This window comes from Microtus pennsylvanicus, chromosome 6 (assembly GCF_037038515.1).
Source record: "Microtus pennsylvanicus isolate mMicPen1 chromosome 6, mMicPen1.hap1, whole genome shotgun sequence".
Taxonomy (NCBI): Eukaryota; Metazoa; Chordata; class Mammalia; order Rodentia; family Cricetidae; genus Microtus; species Microtus pennsylvanicus.
The window spans coordinates 33,721,111-33,740,989 of NC_134584.1; the positions used below are offsets into that span (position 1 = coordinate 33,721,111).

At 38.5% G+C, this 19,879-nt stretch overlaps 1 pseudogene; it reads right to left on the reverse strand.

Annotated features, from left to right (window-relative positions):
- Nucleotides 1-10,185: 10,185 nt before the first annotated feature.
- On the reverse strand, nucleotides 10,186-10,786 carry LOC142853030 (large ribosomal subunit protein eL15-like; annotated as a pseudogene).
- Nucleotides 10,787-19,879: the final 9,093 nt, after the last annotated feature.

Genomic DNA, 19,879 nt, shown 5'->3' on the forward strand with positions numbered 1-19,879 from the left:
TATGAGTTAGTTCTAGGAGGTGAACATAATTTATTTGGCCCCATTATTAGGTCTGTAGATATAAACCCAGGAGACACATCAGAGGAGAAAAGGAAGAAAGGGAAGAAGAAGAAGAAAGAAGTCAATCTTATTAAAGAAGGATTCTGTATTGAAAACAACACTTCTTATCAGCATTATTTGTATACCTCTTGTTACTTCGTCCTTGAAAAGGGCAGTACTCTTGTGGCGATTATGAAATCCCACATATGAAAGCCCATTTATGAAATTATCAAGACAGAAACATCTGATTGGGCAAGAAGTATGAACAGGAAGACTTTTTAAGTGCCTCTCAGGCTTCTGTCTTGCAAACTCAAGCTAAGTCATCTTGAAATGATTAGTTCTTTTAATAAAAAGTCATGACTATAAAAATGGTATTTCTTTTATTTTCATAAATTGAATCTAAATTATTTACACAAATGAGTTTTGATTTCTCTACCGTTTTGAACCTCTTCAACGTTGAAACATTTTCATTGTTTTGAAGATGAACTTTATTTTTGAAAAACAATTGGAATTGGTGAACTAGGCTTGGTGACTAAGAACCGTGAAATAAACAAAATAATAACCAATTTGGTAACAACAGAATATTTTCGCCGAAAGTACACAAAATACTGCGGTGGATAAAGGACCAATTATTGCGTCAAAGTTCACAACTATTTACAAATATCAAATGCTCACGATTTATATAGTTTATTGGTTTACTATCTATTTAGTAATCATAAAAGACAAGCATTATATCTTGATTATGACTGCTGGAAAAGCAGAAAACGTTTTGCTGTATCTTGCCACTGGAAATTAAATAGGTCCCCCTCAGGTCTTTCTGCTGTCTGTTCCTGTTCATGTCACCATTGTCTTGTTAATTCTGTCACCCTTGCTCACAAACATCCTGTTTGTGAATATGACCCATGGCATAAGCCCAAGTTGTATCCATCAGAGCATTGTATCATGTATTCCCAGGATCTAATATTTCACATTGTCTTTCTTCTGCCAGTCAGGACGGCAGACTTTTTCCCCCTTCTGTGTAGAAGTCACTGATTCGGTAATTATACATTTATCAAATATTTGTTACACACAAGACAATATATGAAAATATGAAGATGATGGTGAGATCTTTCTTAACCTAAAGGAGAACAGGCTAATTATCAGGGCTTCCAAGTAACAAACAATAATCTAATACAATGTGATAAAGTACAAAGATATTCTAGTCCTCAGATAACTGCATGGATGACAAATATTCAATCCACTGTTGTTTGTCAATGCTATTTTCTCTTTCCATTCTCAAATAAAATAAAGTTGATGCTGCATGGCTTCATCAACCCCTCTCCATCTTCTTCATCATCAGAGCAGGGTCTCTCACTTAAACCCAAAGCTCACTGATTGAGTTCGTTAAGCTAGCCAGTTTGCTCCTGCTATTCCCTATCTTCCCCTCCAGGGCACTGCTATTAGTATTACAAGGGTCTGCTATGCACACGACATTTCTGTCAATGCTGAAAAGTCAGGCTCTCTCGTCCTCACACTCATGTGGCTAGTAATTTACCCATTCTCAATTCTTTATTTCTTTGGTTTGTTTAAAAGATTAGTCATCTTGGACTACTTGACTACCTCAACCGATAACCACCCAACTTCTTAAAATATCTAAACAATACTATCTCTCTCTGGAATATACGTGTATCCTGTGTGGAGATGGGGTCGTTTTGATTTTTCTCTGGTAACTCTGGGAGAACTGAGGATGTAGCTTTCCATGTGAGAATCCACTCATTGTAGGAAGTGTCAAATATTCACAAGTGAGTAGAAATTTGTTTGGTCTGAAAGTGCAAAGAAACTGTCCTCGAGCTGTTCCTTTATTTGGGGATATGATTTGAGTTACAAGTCCTAAGGGAACTATTTGCTTCTTTGCTTAGGTTTTGTTTGTTTTTCTTGTTTTGTTTTCTATTAGATTGTATTTTGATATTTTTAACTTGTGGTTTGAGTAGATTCCATGAGATTACAAGACACATACCCTTTTTTCCTTACTTTTTGGTAAAATGTCAAGCACACTATTAGAATATTAGAAACATTATTAGTTCTTAAAATGTGGGCTCATTTTCTTTTCACTGTGGCCTCTAAGCATGTGCTCTCAATTTTCTTTGGTATACGTTAAAATGCGAATGATCTGCTGATAACTATTTGTTCCAAACCTACATGATTCCTGGATGTTTAAAAATTACCTAAATCAAGAGACACTGGGTCCCCGCTGGGAGCAGCTGCCTCCACTTTGCCTGTTAGTCCTGTTTGTCTTTGTGTCTGTATCTCTCTGTCTGTCTATCTGTTCGAGTTTGTCTTCACTCCAGATCTAAGCCTCTTGAGGACACAGATAACCCAAGAGTCCCCTCCTATAGCAGGCTGTTTGCCCTTCCAAGGGTTATGCCTCCCACTCCTTAAGGTGTGACAGCTGGGTATTCAGAGCCAGTGCTACATCCTAGATCCTGAATGGCTCCAAAGCTTGCCCAGGTTTCTCCCTCTGCTTCTGTCTTCATTGTTTTCTCCACGCTAGGTCCCGTGGTTCCAAGGTCTCCTGCTCCTTTTGTGCCACTGCCAGGATTGTCTTTTGGCCTCAAATTCCTAGGGCAGGTTGATTTAATCTTGATTTATCAGAAGGTTGAACGAGTAGAAACATTCCTAGGACTTGAGACCTGTGATAGGTATGCACTATGCTATGGGTTTGGACAGTAGGTGGGGTCAGGCTGCTGAAGACAGCAACTGTTGTGGTGGTCTGCGCATTGTTGCGGTGGTGCCTGCTGGCAGCTTCCTGTCTGCCTAGCAAACCCTGGACTGTCCTTTCACTAGAAGGGCTTTGCTGGGCTTTGTGGCTGAGGTATAGACACCAACTCTGAGGTGAAGACTAAGGAAGAACCTTGAAGTGTGGGCGGTATCATCAAGTAGTGGGGACGGTTGCTCCAAAAAGCCCTCACAGATGCTGATGACTTTGGCTTACAGTTTCCAATAGATCTAGTGAGAGTGAAGGCTGTGATGTAAGGAGCCCTGATTCTCACTGATTATATGTTCTTTGAGAATAAAAGAGGCACTGTGTCCTCTGCCATGATAAGATGGAAGCTACCTCAGTATGAGGAGACCATCACCTCAACCAGAATTTAAGACATTCACCTGCCCTCTTGCTCCTGAGGCAACCTTTTCTTTGGCATACAATGTAGCAGAGAGACAGGGGTGCCTGGGTGGTTGGGAGCTAATGTGTCCCATCCCTTCCCTCTACTCCCCCCTCCTTCACTGGTGGCCCTGTGAAGAGTATGTATGAGAACCCTTCCTCACTGGGTTTTCCTACCTTCTATCAGTTCCTATGCACGCAGGAATATTAGCTTTTGAACTTCCCTCTACCCTCCTTCCTACCTTCCTCCAGGACCTCTGCACAGGAGGAGGTATTTGTAATCCAAGACTAGCATTTTCCCATTGGGTTAGTGGGCAAAAGGATAGCAGGATCAAATATGGCTGACATGCAGCTCTTCCCTTATGTCACTTCAGCCTATTAGTTTAGCTTCAGACTTGGCACTTTGAAGGGTTGCTGCCTCCTCACTAATAGCTGTAGCTGTTGAGATCCAGTGCTACCTTCTAACCTGTGCCCTCTGGCCCTTTCTAAGGTGTCATGTGCCTTATTCAGCTGTTAACCCCTTCTTTCCCCGACTGTAGGAAGGAACCTGTGTCTTTACGTGTTGTACTTATAAACTGCAAATTTTTACCGTTGGGTGATGAATATGATGGCAGAGGGTAGAAGAAACTGGTGTGGGATAAGACAAAGGGAGTGGCAACAGCTGGGCTAGAGTTGCTATCCCTTAATCTATATGTACTTGGGTTAAAGAAAAAAAAACATTCCTTAAGTCAAAAGAAAGAAAGAAAGAAAGAAAGAAAGAAGGAAGGAAGGAAGGAAGGAAGGAAGGAAGGAAGGAAGGAAGGAAGGCTACTGAGGTAAAGTCAAATCAGCATTAAGCTATCACTCTAGTCTGGATAACGGTCCACACACAAGTGAAAGGGGGCATTCACTCTACTAGCCCCCTTAGCTGTTAAATATACGCATGCCCAAGGTTAGAACAGTTATCATAGAGCGCCTTCATCTCCAGACTGTTGCTGGTTTATAGGTGCTGATTTTATTAACTTTAAAAAAGTCTTTCTCCCATCTGTGTTATTAAGATCAATATCCAACTCGCTTATGATGATGAAGAGCAAGATAGCTGTAGGAAGCGCTGTTATCGTGATATTCGCCGAAGAGATGCATCATCATCCGCATGTCAACATCAATCTCATGAAAATGTAGAAGGATTAGAGTTGGCTAGTTACGCTCACAGCAGACAGAAGTCTTGCTCTTGTGGGATAAGAACAGGGGGATAAAATAAACCAAGGAACAGTAAAGAAGCGAACTATGTTCTCAACATATTCCGGGCCAGTAAATTGAATCAATGAAGTCGGCATCATTCCCTTGGTGGAATGACCGGCTCCATTTTAAAGATCCTGCCCCCTACAGGAACCTAGTCACTCCCATGGGTATTCAAACCCAAGCAGGAAATTGTCACCAGGTGGCGCCAAACTTCAGCTAAGGTTGAGGTGAATTTGAATCATGTGTGGATCTTGGTTTCCTAGGCTGGGCCATTTTGGGGGACATTTTTGTTTTATTTTATTTTTATTTTGAGTCACCTATCACATTATGGGCCAATGCTGTAAGTTTCGACAACTCCTCCATGGTCCATTTGGGTAAAGTTGAGAACCTTCCGTGTTGTTCAAACTAAGACTTCTTACTATTTTTTTTTCCAGTCTTGTTTTCTTCCTTCTAAGCCCTCACATTCATTCACTTGGAAAGACCAACTGTTTGTTAAGTTTCCATCTCCCCATGCCTTTGCCAACCCTCTTCTTTTGTCTGGGATACATTTCCGGTCACAGTCTTTGTATTCTAGATCTAATTAAAAGCTTTTCTCTGGAAAGGTCAAACCTGTAGTCATCTACGCCCGGAAGTGTCACCTTCTATGAGCCTCCTTGGAGCCCTTCCACCTTTCCTAAAGGCAGAGTTACTGGTCTCAGTTCTCTAGTTTTCCCAAGCACTTTGCGTTTGTCATAGTTATCACATTAAGGTTTCTTTATTGTGTTTGTCAGGTTTCTATTCAGTAGGAAGGCCATCCAAGCATAGGAACAAGTCAGATTTTTCATTTTTGCATCATCGTTGGCTGACAGCACCACTGGTCTCACGCTATGTTTTTAAACACATGAAATGATTGTTTAACAGACTGTACATGTTTAATTTGTAAGATGTATTAAGTTTAAATAAATGAAAGCAGGTAAACATAAACAGAAGATGATGATCATCTTTCTAAGACTTTGGGAAGTAAGTATGAGCCCTGTGTTCTTTGTGTTGTCTGATTGCAGCTATAACAACATATTCATAAGCATTGCCACATGTTCATATACTGATGGTCCATAATTGTGTCTGTGTGTGTGTATGTGTGTTCTTCTTAGATTTGGGATATTAATAGGACAAAACAACTATATTTGCTGAATAACAGTATTTCCTTTATGAATGATGCTCCTTGTGTATGAGGGAATTACATGCAAATATTTCTGGATCTACTTTCCTCCTAGCTACTCTCTTCCCTACACTGATTATCACTAAATAACAACTGGCATAGAGTTTTTTATTGACACCTAAAGTCCTACAGCTAAGGTGCAAGTCATGAGGTCATTTATGTCATGAACCAGAAAGGACTATAGTGATGGCTCTGAATTTTACAGGCAGGGGAACATAATATAGAAACTTTAGGTGAGCCTCCAGTTTATTCATGGCAAAATAGTAAACAGAGTCCCACTCCTTTCACTGTTGCGGAGCTGCTCTGACCCACGGAGTAACAGGCCATCCTGAGTTACTCACTTTGTGAGATGTGTTAACAAATACGAAAAACAGTGGGAGGGAAAAACTGCAAGTGGTACAGAGGACTCTAACCCTTCAGCTGAAAAACCCTCCCACTGGAATGTAAGCTTAGCTTCTAATTCCATGCCTGGGCTTTGGTTCTTAGGCCTCCGCCATGCTCCTGTGAAATGCTTTGGAGATGCTCTCCAATCCTTTCTGCTTTTGATCTGCTCTGGGATCCTATCTTGGCAGTTGGAGGACTTGGAGTATCCCACAGGGACTGTTTGCTTTCTTATCTAATCTTTAGCACATCTAGCAGCAAAACAGGCCACTTGCTGATATCGCTCTGCCAGAGGAAGGTTGTCTGAGGATACACCACTCCTGTTGCTTTCAGTGTGCCGTTTGGGAAATAACTGGAGGCATCCCCAGCTCCTGACTGCATCTCACTCTCTGTGAGCCCCATTTTACATCTCTCCTCTAAAGATAGGGTCTAGCTTGGGATCCAACAACTGTTTTCTGAATAGGATTAGCCTTCTGTTTAGGCAGCACAAGTTAAGAAGCCTCACAAAAGCAAACTCGATGTTTTTGTTTTGTTTTGTTTTCTAATTCTTCACTACCTCCTCACTTGTGAAATACTTGGCACAGCTCACTTGGCCCAAGCTTTTCACCTGTTTCTCCTTTTCTCATTGCCTTAGTCACTTGTAAAAGTCAATCTGAAGGAAAAGATCCATTGCTGGCTCTGCTGTATTCCCCTTTGATCACACGGGAGTTGTTTGGTTAAAGCTTCATACTCTCCGAGCCTGTCTGTGATAAATAAGCATTAAAGTACCCATGAGGCCCCTCAACTTGTAAAAGGGATGATACCAATTTGGGAACTGCTGGGTTCCCTGGTTTACTTCAAAGAGGAGGTCCTTCTTGGCAGGCTCAGCCACGTGCTAACAAACCAGAAACACTCAGTAGGTTGCAAGCAATGCTCAGAAAGAAAATAAATTTGTTGTTGACTCCAGAAGCTTTAAAGTCCATTACACAAGCTCAAGAAAGGAGGAATGAGGCGGGTAGACCTTGGTGACTGCAGGAGCTCCTGGCTCCAGTAACAAGCTAGAGCACTTTCTGTTGACATGATAAGTGGACATAGCAAAAGAGCCAGACGTGATTTACCTTTGGGCAATGGACAAAGCTTACTCTATGATGTTGCTGATTAGTTTGATATTGCTCTCTCCACGTGCAGGGTGTTGCTTCCTGATTTCTCCTGCTGAGAAGGCAGCAGGTGTCCCAGGGACACTGTAGTGGTGTTTTCTGAGTCTTGTCACAGATACAGGTGCTTAGTAGGGGTTCGTTTAGGATTATGTTTCTGCCAGTCAGTGGGATAATAAAGTGAGAAACCCAATAACCTATATATCTATACCTATGTCTATGTTTATAATAGTGGATATTCAATTGAAAAGACTGCTTATTCTTCTGTTAATAATTTTTTAAATAGTGGATTAAATCACCATATCTTTATGGCATAGTAGAGAAACAGAAGGTAGACAGCAGCCTTTCTTTACCAAGCAAAGAATTCTTGCTGCATTTAGATGAGTCTTTGTCAAATTAGAACAGTTTCAAATAACTGAGACCATGATGCTGAACTTCGTTCTTTTAATTTCTGGATTCTTGGTTTAAGTTTCTGTCAGGCCTCTCTTCTAAGTTTTTTCAAGCATTTGTTGAAAATGGTCAGACGGGTGATGGTAGCACACGCCTTTAATCCCAGCACTCAGGAGGCAGAGGCAGGCAGATCTCTGTGAGTTCGAGGCCAGCCTGGTCTACAAGAGCTAGTTCCAGGACAGGAACCGAAAAGCTACAGAGAAACCCTGTCTCGAAAATACAAACAAACAAACAAAAAAAGAAAAGAAAAATAGTCTACAGTTACATGCATCAGGGACAGAGGAACACATAGATGCAGAGAAATTCCAGCACAGGTAAAATCCCTAGTCCTTGGCACCTGTAGCTATCCTCCGGTGTGCACTAGTATGATCAAGTACGTCTGTTCTTTATGGGTAGAATGGCATCGTTTTTCTCTCTCTAAATTACGATTATTGATCAAAGTTATTGCTACATCTTTGCCTTCTTTGAGTATAGGTGGGGTGGTGTTACATGTGTGTGTGGTACATGAGTTCTTGGGGGATGGGATCAAGGGTGAGGTTGGGCGTCTTCATTGGTCACTCTCCAATTTACCTTTTGAGATAAGACTGTTCCTTGAATCTGGGGCTCACTGAGTGGTTAGGTGCTCTTTCCAACAAGCCTGAGGTCTCCAACTCCTTGACACTGGGTTTGTTTACAACGCTGCAGCGCCTAGCTTTTGGCACGTTTGGTGAGGATCTAGACTCAGGTCCTCATGCTTGTATGGCAAGCATGTTATCAAGTGACTATCTCCCTGGTCTCTTTATTTATTTAAGACCAGGTTGAGCATTAGTTCTTTTATACAAATTTAATTCATGTTTATATCTTACTGCATTTAGTATATCATAAAAGACTACCCGTTCAAGTACTTTTCTATGGAAGATAGTATCTTAAACTTGTTTTTTCTCTGTTTCTGGTATAACTCACATTTTACTGCTGGCCAGGTAAAGAAGAAAGTCATAATGTAATACAGGAAAAAGAAAAAAATGGGGGAAACTCAGGGATTGTGGAACGTAAACATTGGCAAGGGTAAGTCGGGAGGGGGAACATTTTTCTCACTGAATGAATAACTTAATTTTCAGGATGTATGACAGTCTACTGTCCCAGGAAACGGGCATTTCTATATTCAGTGTTTGTATGATTTTTTAGTTCTGTTTCTGCTTAGGTTTCTTCCGTAGCTTGAAGATAACTACCCTATTTTCTTAGTTCATAAATAAAGTAATATTATGTTACATATATCTGCCCACATTTTACCTATTGCTCACTTTTACCTTTTATATCAGCTTATCACAAATCCCATACATCTTCTTTATAATATATCTTAGATTCGATACAGATTTCACATTCTCTCTAAACTATTTCTACATATTTTAAATATATTTGGTTCTTTTAACTCTTGGAAAATGTTTTCATGCATTCTAAATTGACTACTTGATAGTAGTTAGCAACTATATTTTGATAACAATAAATACTGGATATTATCAAAAAAGATGACATTTTCTGTGGGTATCAAATGAATTTAAACTGGATAACTTCAGAAGATTTCTGGCTAAAGACATTGGTCTTCTCACTCAACTTGTTAAAGTCTTTATTTATACACACCTGCTTGGATTTATTGTGGGAAGACCACAGACAAACGATTAAACTTGAGATGTTTCAGGCAAAACATACTAGTTCTTACTGTAAAAAAGAAGGGACATTTCTGAGTCATCGCAGTCTTGGAATGAAATACCAAACAAATGAGAACCAGACCACAAAGAGTAGGGCCAAGGACATCATTACTGAGTGAGTAATATGAGCAACTTGCATAAACTGTGGCTGAAACTGAGTTTTTAGCAGACAACCATAACCTTTTGATTGCATCAAGAACAGTTAAAAGCTCTTTAATCTGCATGTTGTTCTTCAGGAAAGAAAAATTCATCAATCCAATTCATAATCTCAGAGACCTGTGCTTCTTCAGATGGAGTTAACCCTGCCTTTCTGATTCTTTTCCTAGTTAGCATCAAAAGCTGTCATAGAGAACTAGAGGACCATGCTTGTTTCTTCTACCCGGCAAAGGGGAAGCATGGTCCAGGTAACAGGGCCATTTCCTTTCCTTTCCAGTGCCTTGCCATGGACTCCTCCAAAGTGTTAGATAATAGAACAGGGTATGTCTTACCTTTGAGTAGTTGTGTGATACACTATGTTCTCATCATTTAGAAAATAGATTTTCCTTTACATCATGATCATTTCTTTATTCTGATAAGTCACATGTTCCACAATCCTTGGAGTCTTCTGGCTTCTTCAAATAAAGAAAAGGCAAAAACACCTTTTGTAGGAGGACACTCTCCCTTGCCCCATGCTGACCTTAACTTGCATCAATCCCTCTGCCTCAGCTTCCTGACCATCTTGCCTAGCTTTCTTTTTCTTTTCTCCCCTTTAGGGCACTCTGTGTTTTGGAAGCAAAATATATTGAAAGCACCTTCCATGGTAGAGGATAAACTTTTCCCTACCTTGTCGTATACACTTTTGTATTCCCTAACAACTACTTGCTAAGGATTCCATAATGTATTTTGTTCTTTTTTTTTTTACTGTCCTAAATTGTTTACTGGGTATGAATTTTACAAATATTACGTGTTTTGGCAGTAATGGTGGTGTTGGAGAGTGCCTTCCCTAGGGCCAACAACAGTGTGATAGAACTCGTGGCCCTTTTCAAAGCCATAGATGTCGAGACCAGCAGACACCAGTCCACACAAATCTCTGTGTTTGTGGATTGGTTGGGTGACCCACTGGGTTCCAGGATTTCTTCTGATAGTTTATGGAATGGATCAATGAGGATAACCTCAAAAAAATTGTCTGTGAGATCGTCACCAACCCAGTAAAAAATTAGTGCTCTCAAAGTCCCTCAGGGTTCAGCTCTTTCCTCAGCAGCACACCGAAGGCTTTGGGCAAACTTTTGCTGGTTGATGCCATGGTAGCCGGGCCTGCTGTAAGTTGAACCTTTAAGAACCAGGCGTTTGTGGTCATATGACAGACATGAATTCTGTATATGACATAACCTTGCTTGGCCTTGTATCTCAGCATTCATGTTTTATCAGACTGGTGGTTCAGGGAGCTCCAGGCTGTGTCTACAACTGGTAGTATTGGCAGCAGTGGACCCTCAGAAAAAAAGTACATCAAGTCAGACTGTTTCTTCTTCCAAATTTCCTGGATGTATTCATATGCCTTCATCTTGGCTCACCTGATGACTGCCACCAGAGTAAAGGAAGAAACCTTTCTTCATATTTTGTAATTTTTATTTTGGAAAAATGTCATCCATTATTTACTTCCTCAATAGAATATTTATGTTCGAAGTAATGCATATATTCAGAACACCTGTTTATGCACTAGGCGTCACTAAAAACTGTCTCCTAGTTGGAATGGGTTTACTATTTTGTTCTTTATTCATGTTTGAATGAGAGTCTATGTCGTTTGGAAAAAAATTTCCTCTAAAGAAGGAAAGTTAATAATTTTCTTAAGAAGCATTTTATATATTTTTTCATCATTTAAATTTTTTTAACATGCTAACCACAGTTTCCCCTGCCTCTTTTACTCCTGCTTGTCTACCCCCACTTCCCCCTCTATCCAAATAGCTCCCCCATCATTCTCCCTCTCTGTCTTGCCCATAATTTTACCATCCTTATCCCTCATGTTCCCATTCCCCCATCCCCTCTCTTTTACTCTCCCCTCGGTTTACCCAGGGCATCTCAGATACTTCATTTTCCCAGGAAGACAGATCCATGTGTTCCTCTTTGGGTCCTCCTTGTTACCTAGCTCGCCTGGGGCTGAGGATTGTAGCCTGGTTATCCTTTGCTTTACAGCTAATATTCACTTATGGGTGAGTACATACCCTGTTTGTCTTTTTGTGTCTGGGTTACCTCATTCAGGATGATTTATTTTTCTAGTTATATCCATTTCCCTGCAAATTTCATGTCATTTTTTTCCTGTTGAGTAATAATCCAATGTGTAGATATACCACATCTTCTTTATTCATTTTTTGATTGAGGGGTATCTAGGTTGTTTCCAGGTTCTGGTTATTACAAATAATGCTGATATGAACATAGCTGAGCAAGTATCCTTAGGATATGGCTGGGCATTCTTTGGGTATATGCCCAAGAGTCGTATAATCCCATTAAAAAGGGGGTACAGATTTAAACAGAATTCTCAACAGAAGAATCTCAAATGATCAAGATACACTTAGAGAAGTGTTCAACATCCCTAGAAATCAAGAAAATGCAAATCAAACTGACTCTGAAATACCAACTTACACCTGTCAGAATGGCCAAGATTAAAAACGCTAATGGCAGTCTACGTTGGAAAGGATGTGAAGTAAGGTGAACACTCCTCCACTGCTGGTGGGAGTGCCAGCTTATTCAGATTTTATTCTGAAAATTGGAAATCAGTCGACCTCAAGACCCAGCATCTGATATATTTTAAACTCAAATTTTTATATTCTTTGTGACTCTCTCCTTGTTCAGTACATTTTTTCCTATTGCTGTTAAAGAAACTAAGCCTCCAGACCTCTCAGAGTAGAATCATGACATTAATAAGCTTGGCATTAATAAACCAATCTGTATACTTATTTAACTATGATGGAAACTATTTGCTAATATCAAAAACTGAAATGATTGAAGTCAATTATTCTTACCTAGTTAACTCCTATGACCCTGTCTAACTTATCTAATTTTTTTAAACTCAATCCTTTTCAATGTTAAGTTCCTTCTGTTCTCAACTCTTTAAGACAGGATTTTTCTGCATAACAGTCCTACCTATCCTGGAACTTGCTTTGTAGATCAGGCTGGCCTCGAACTCACCAAGATCCTCTTCCTTTGCCTCCCGACTGCTGGGACTAATGGCAATTTCCACCACAGCCCAGCTCTCCACTCTCTCTGTTCATAAATTAGCATCTATGTTTTGAAGCAACTGTTGTGTTTCTAGCCTCTTATTTGTTGAACATCTGCTTTAAAGAGTTATCTATATTTACTTCCAAATTTGTCTTTATTACATCCATTGCAATGATGATTATGCTTTCATAATCCCTATTAAAATTTTGGGGGTTTTGGTCAAAGTCATCAATAATCTCTCACTGGGGACCACCTTCAAAGAAATTTGTACAATCCAAGGTAGGAGCATGAGGATTATTAAGCAAAAGGAACATGCAGGAAAACAAAACAGCATTGGGAGGGAAATTCAGTGAATACTGAGCCCTGAATCCTTTATTTTCCACATGCTTATAGACTAAATTCCAAATGGGAAGGGAGGAGGCAATAGATTTCATTAACGTGATATAAGGAATAGACTTGAATTCTCCGACCTTTGGTTCAGGTGGAGTGGATCCACCTCTATACCCAAATTATAATTAGCTACACTCTAGGTCAGAATCTCTTGTTTGTGGCCACACCTGTTTTCAACAACTTTGAAAGACCAAAAATAAGCTCAATTCTCTGACCTCCAGTCAAGGAGGTACAGCCTCACAAGGTGGAACAGATGGGCCCTCACCATCTCTACAATTGAACAATATTTATCAATGTTCGACTCCAATTTTCCTTGATTTATCAGATGTGTTTGTTAAAATCTCACTGAAATTACTTGAAGCAATCCTTTAAAGAGATTTCGGTGTGACACTTTGCCCTGTGTTGTATGCTTACTTGTTCTCACTAGGTCTGCCTTACTACTTCCTCTTCCTTTTCTTGACTGTTTAAATCTGGTGTCTTTCAGAGCTCAGTACCTGACCCTATGTCTTTCTGTTTTCTCCCCTTGATGTCGTCTTCCATTTAGTTTTCTGTCTTCAGCCCTGACTCCTCTTATATGCAGTTGCCTACCCCTCATCTCCAGCTGGGGGTTGAGCAATGAATTCATACTTAATACACACACACACACACACACACACACACACACACACACACACACACTCCTGATGTGCTTCTCAAAGCCTCCATCAACCTATAGCCTTCCACATTCCATTAGGTGACAACTCCACTTACTGAGCTGTTCAAACGAGATTAAATTACTATTGGCTTCCTCACCAGAAAGCCCTGTCAGTACTTCTGTCAAAAGGAACTCTAATTCTGATATCTTTTTACTGTTATGTTCTTCTTCCAACTCTCCAGTTTCTCGTTTAGCATTGCAAAGGCCCCTGCCTGCATTACCTATTTCTGCCCTTGTTAGCACACCTTCCAGTCTCTCAACAGTAGCCAAAATCATACTCCATAATCATGCTGAAATCAATTTCTACTCTCTTCAGAAACCTCCAAGGTGCCTAACACACTCAAAATTAAAGCCAAACTCATTGGTGTGGCTCTACATTGTCTACATCTGACTCTTCTTCCACACCATTTCCTCTGCTTCTTTTTGTTATTTATTCTAACTGAGCTACAGAAGTGCCTACCACAGGGCATGAGCTCCTCCTATATTTTCTCAGAAATATTTTTCTCTCTACTTCTTTGGATGTTTCAATATCTCTATTTGCCTCATTTCTCTCCATTGCATTTATCACACACATAATCCCTACCTCTTCTTAATTCTGATTTACTGCCATAAACAAATTTCAACCTCCACACAACTAAGAACTTGGGGAAGTTTGGCTCCTGTTTTATCTTTGTGCTTGCTTAGTGCCAGACACTTGTACTAAACTTGTGTTTAGACTTTATGATTGAATGGACATAGGAGTTTTCTGATGCTTTAGAATAAGTACATTTCAATATCCTCTCAAATGATGGGATACATAAAGATCTTTTCCTTGATGGGCTCCTTAGTATAACTATTTAATGGATGTCTCCATTAGTAAGACTCAGAAGAGCTAAACCAGAGAGATTTCATTCAGTCTCCCATGTGAATTACATATTACTGTGTCATGAAAAACTCTCTTGTCATTAATATAATTATGGGTTTTTACAAGAACCTCACAAAATGACTTGTACCCAATGGGTACTTATTAAATACTTGAGCAGTGACTGACTACAGTAATTGAATCCACTTGAAATTAATTATTTTTATCTCGATCATTTATTCTCCAGTTTGACAGCAAGGCAAGGCTGTTGTAATTTGTTTTTGGTTGTTATATACAAGTGTAGTGCCCCCTGGAGATCCCACATATATGTTAATTGATGATAAAGTGGATAGTGCTCTTTCTGGCATCTGTTACAGATTTTCAAAGAAATCTCCCTTGTATATTATCATAGAATTTATTAAATCTATAAACATTTCCAAAACATATGTTTATAGTTTTGTATTTTGAACTGTTCCAAGAATGAATTCTCCTCCCTGGTGTTCCAGCCTCCTGCATATCTCCCCTTCTAGCTATCCTATATGTAGGCTGAATTACGGTTCCTATTTTCCTTCTGGAACACTAACGTTGATTTCCTATTGAATTACAAATAAAGTCCAATTATCAACATATATGTGAAACAACAAACCTTTTAGCCACCATATAGTTTCTGTTCAATATTGCAGAAAGTATTTTGTGAAATACATAGGTAGCATGGGATGGCAATAGGTAATAATAAAACACCTAGAATATAGGTGCGTTTAAAAGTGCCTAATTAACATGGAATTAGCTTGATGAATTCAAGATTTTTCATTGACCTTAAAATTGTAAATGTGAATGCTTGAAATGTAGATTATTTTGACCATAGAACTTTATATTTTATGAAGAAGCAGCTATATGTTACAAAATTATAGAACTCCTTTGCAGGATATTTGAAACATGCTAACTACAACTTTGCTCCCAGATTATTATCAACCTTTAGAAGGTTCTTATCTTAACTAGATGTCCCCAGTCCCTGATACTTTTTTTTTTTTACCTTTTTTAGTATTTGTAAGAGTACACAGAATGTACCTCTGTTTAAGATATCCTGGTGACAATATTCATTTACCTCGCTATTCTTCTTTAATATGTCAGTATGTAAACATGGAATCCATCCCTGCACTCTCAGTAAACATAGCAATGCCTCATACCAGAGATTTTCCACATAATATTAATATAATCATTTTAGGTGTCCTTTATTTCCTCTCCTACCTCCATAAAAATGGAAATAGAGAATGTGATTTATTCATTATCACATTCATAATGCCAAATATTCTACCTAGGAGGCAAAAGGTATTTTATAATTATTTGTTGCTCTAAACTGAAGATGTCACAAATTTGGAAAGGTAAACTTAAGAAACTATTTACAAATTACATTTTACATATACATCTATATTATGCAAGCTAAGAGGAAACATGTATCTGTGAAAATAAAGAAAAATAAAACAAATAAAATCATTGTTAAAAAGTAATGCTTTTATCCTATGTGTAACAGATACGCTGTATCCCAATAGTCTATTCATTATTTCATTCTTTTTCTGTTGCATTCTTCGAGATTTTCTTGCAAGGGTTTTGCGTTTACATCATTTTCACCTTTCTCTCTCCCACCTCCAATTCCCTCTGTCTTCCACCTGATTTCTGTAGTCCGCCTCGGCGGGTTAGTTAGTCTAGGGGTTGTAACCCGCCTGGCTGGTCAGTTATTCCATGGTCCCAGAGAGGCGCTATCTGAAAGACATGGGCGGGAGACAGGAAGGAGGCCAATCAGATTTGTCAAAGCCTCTGTTTATTAGCGTCATGGTTGCAGCTTATATAGCCCCTGGATGAGGAATTTGGGGAGCAGGGGCATGGGCAGGAAGGAATCTTGCAGGAATGGTTCCAGCCGGTTGCGAGGTCGTCGTCCAGGAGGTTATGATTGGTCAGGTCACGATTCCTCGGTCAGGAAGTCGCAAGTTGACACACCTAGTTCTCTAGATAGTTGGAATGTGGGGTGGATTCCGCTAACAGATAGCTCTCAAGATAGTTGGGTGTGAAATAGGCTCTGCCCATAAAACAGCTCTAAATACTTTTTGGGTGTGGGGCTCTCTGCAGACTCCCCAGGGCAATGGTCCCTGCAATAATTTTTGGGGGAAATGGCTCCTGACAGATTTCCTCTCAAATTCATAACATCTTCTTCAATTACTGTTGCACACACATATGTATATATAAAAGCATTCTGTTGAGTCCATTTGTTGTTGCTCATATGTATCTGTGTTTCTGGACAACTACTTGGAATAGGCTAAACTATTTGGGGGTAATTCCCTATAGATTGGCTTTCTATCTCTTAGCAGCAATTAATTATTTACAGCTCTTCATCTAAGATAAGACCACATGAGATTTCCCACATGTCAACGGGGTGTTCTGTAGGTATTGTTTAAGCAACCATATTTTTGAGATTTCCTGAGTGTGACTTTCCTGTCATATACAGAGACATTATCTCACAGCAGACATGTGGGTCCTCTGGCTCTTACAGTCTTTCTGCCTTCTCTTTTGTGATTTTTCCCTGAGCCTTGTGTGTAGGGGTTGTATTGTAGTTGTGTAAATGTATCAATTGGGGTTATACACATCATGTTGAGTTGTTCTCTGCATTTTGACCACATATGAAATATTACAATGGTCTCTATGAAAAATGGATTCTTTGATGAGGGGTGAAAGCTACACTTATTTATACAGATAAGGATACATAATTCAGTAAAATATAAGTAGAAATTGTACTGACTCAAAAAAGTAGGTTCTCCTTTAGTGTCTGTGACTTTAACAGCCTTGTATGCATTTGGATGTACAGGACAAGACAAGAATCTCCCTCCCAATTGAGTGGGTCTGAAGTTCAATTAGACATTTGGGCTACCCTAAAAAATATAAACTCTACTATTTCACACTTGGCTGTTTCTTGACATGCTGGGCGTTGTTGTGGTTCATAGGATTTACATCTGTATTAGACTATTGATTGTTTTTATCTTTTGGCAGTTTGAATAGCATCTATTACTACTATAAGAACTAGTTCTCAGGGAGTTAGCTTCTGGGTCATTTCTAGCTTAGTTCTTCTAAATATTGTGTCTAAAGTGTGTGTATCTGTAGGTATAGGGCTTTATCTTTCTTTTAAAGCATACATTACAGATATTAAAAAAACAATAATTATTGAAAATGTTTTGAGTGTTTTAGAATATCTACACGGACTGGTACTCCCAATAAGCTAAAAGTGTATATTAGTATTCTGAAAAAAAGAAATGTTGTCTTCACAGATCTCCCAGAAGGGTGTCTGTGGCCAGACTTCCTAGACACCACTGTGAGAACTGCTAATATGGAAAAATATGGAAATACTAATATGCAGAAAAAGAAAATGGAATGTGAAAACAGCAAATATAAAGGAAATACGGATGGCAACCCACCCATTAAGAATGTATAATTATAGGTTTTCACAGATTTAATATCAGAAACTTGAACCATATCAAACAGAGTATGACAGAATTACAGAGTTACCCAGAACTTCATAACAATTAGAAAAGACGAGAATCTTGAATAAAAAGAAGTTAAATAATTAATATATGCATTGTTTAACAATATAATTATTAAATCTGCACTTTCAGGTTCACAGATATATGCAGATGAAAACAAGGCACACATTGTATAGAAGCAGGGAAATGCCTGAAAAAAACATTTTGCCTTTGTATTTCAAGCTGACATGAAATCAACAATATGCAACTATAGCTGATTGACACACAAAAATACAAATAGTGATGGTAATAGTAAGAGAATCTCAGCAAATTTAGTATATACACCAAACCAAAATTATGACCAAATTTATGACTTTATGATGGTATCAGATGATGCATATTCAGGAAACAATATTTAGAATTTTGAATCTGTTCTGCCTAACATATAGAGCATGTTTCACAGGTTTTTGATATGGCAAACTATAGCAGAGATATGATACTTCCAGTTGTACACAAAATCATAAAAGAAAATACTGATAAGCTGGAGCCCACAATGTAGTGAGTAGTTAGTATTGCAAAACAGACTTTGTGTAGGTTGACTTCAGAGAATGTTAAGAGTTATCACTATCTCTGGACGGTGGTGGAACACATGCCTTTAATTACAGCACTTGGGAGGCAGAGGAAGGCAGATCTCTGCGAATTTGAGGCTATTCTGGTCTACAAAGCAAGTTCCAGGACAGACAGGATTGTTGCACAGAGAAACCCTGTCTTGAAAAAAAAGAGTTATGAACAGTTTTGTAGCAGATTAGACTAACTCATAATATTGATATCCTATAGTCTGTAGTTTAGGTGCATACAAAACACCTTTGACTTATGATAATTGTACCTTATGATAGACTTGTCAGAACATACCACATTGTAAGTTGAAGAACACCTATGTAAAATTTTAAATTTATGGGTCACAGTTTTGGATCACAATTCTTTAAAGTTAAATGCCAAGTGATATAGAGAAAGACAAATTATTCTATGCATTTAGAATTTTGCAAGTAGATTTCTCAGTAGGTATGAAAATGATGTTTGCATGATATTTGTCAAATTATTGCTTTAAATAATAATGTCAAGTGGTTTAATCAGACAACTCAAGAATCTAGATGAGGTTGAAGGTGAGGTAGCTCATAGGAATGAGAAAATACTGGATGAAATTAAGAAGTTAGGGACAAGGACTATGGCTAAAATGCCTTGCCTGCTGCGCTTTCAGTGAATCAGAGACCAGTTCGTAGTATCTATATTGGCTAACCCTAAAATATCTGTACTGTAGGCTCAGAGCATCAAACACTTTCTGCTGGTCTCCATGTATACGATAAATATAGTCACAAACATACCCACAGACTTGCACGTACTCTTACATATAAATAATTAATAAATAAATCCTTTTTTAAAAAGAAGGCTGGAGTTAAAGGATAGATTGCTTGCTTAGCATTTATGAGTTTCTGGACTAATCATTTTGGCAGAAAATACAAAAAACAGATATGAGCAGAATCTGTTGGTTTTTTTCTTCTTAAATAATAAGATAAAACTCTGGCAAGGGTGCAAAAAGGACATTAAAAAGAGACAGTTTTTATTATGAATGAAAAGGTTGAATGTTGTATACAATTTTATGCATAAATATTATTGAAAGAAAAACTAAATTATTGAATGTTATAAATTACACAATTGATAACTGTGATCTAAACAAAAGCTAAATGGATAAAATAATAAAAATAGAATTAATAGGTGAGTGCTTTTCATGAATTTTCTGCCAAGGTCAAATACTGTTATGGGTTAGGTTTTAGAAAAATTTGCATTGTTATATTTTTTCTCTCATATGAATCTTGTTTTCAAGATTAGCAAGGAAAAGACAACTTTAGAAGTCAATTTAATCTTCATAAATAAGTAAAACACAATTATCACATAATTTTATTTAACAAATCCCTAAATAACATGTTAAATCCAACATTTGTTGACACGTTC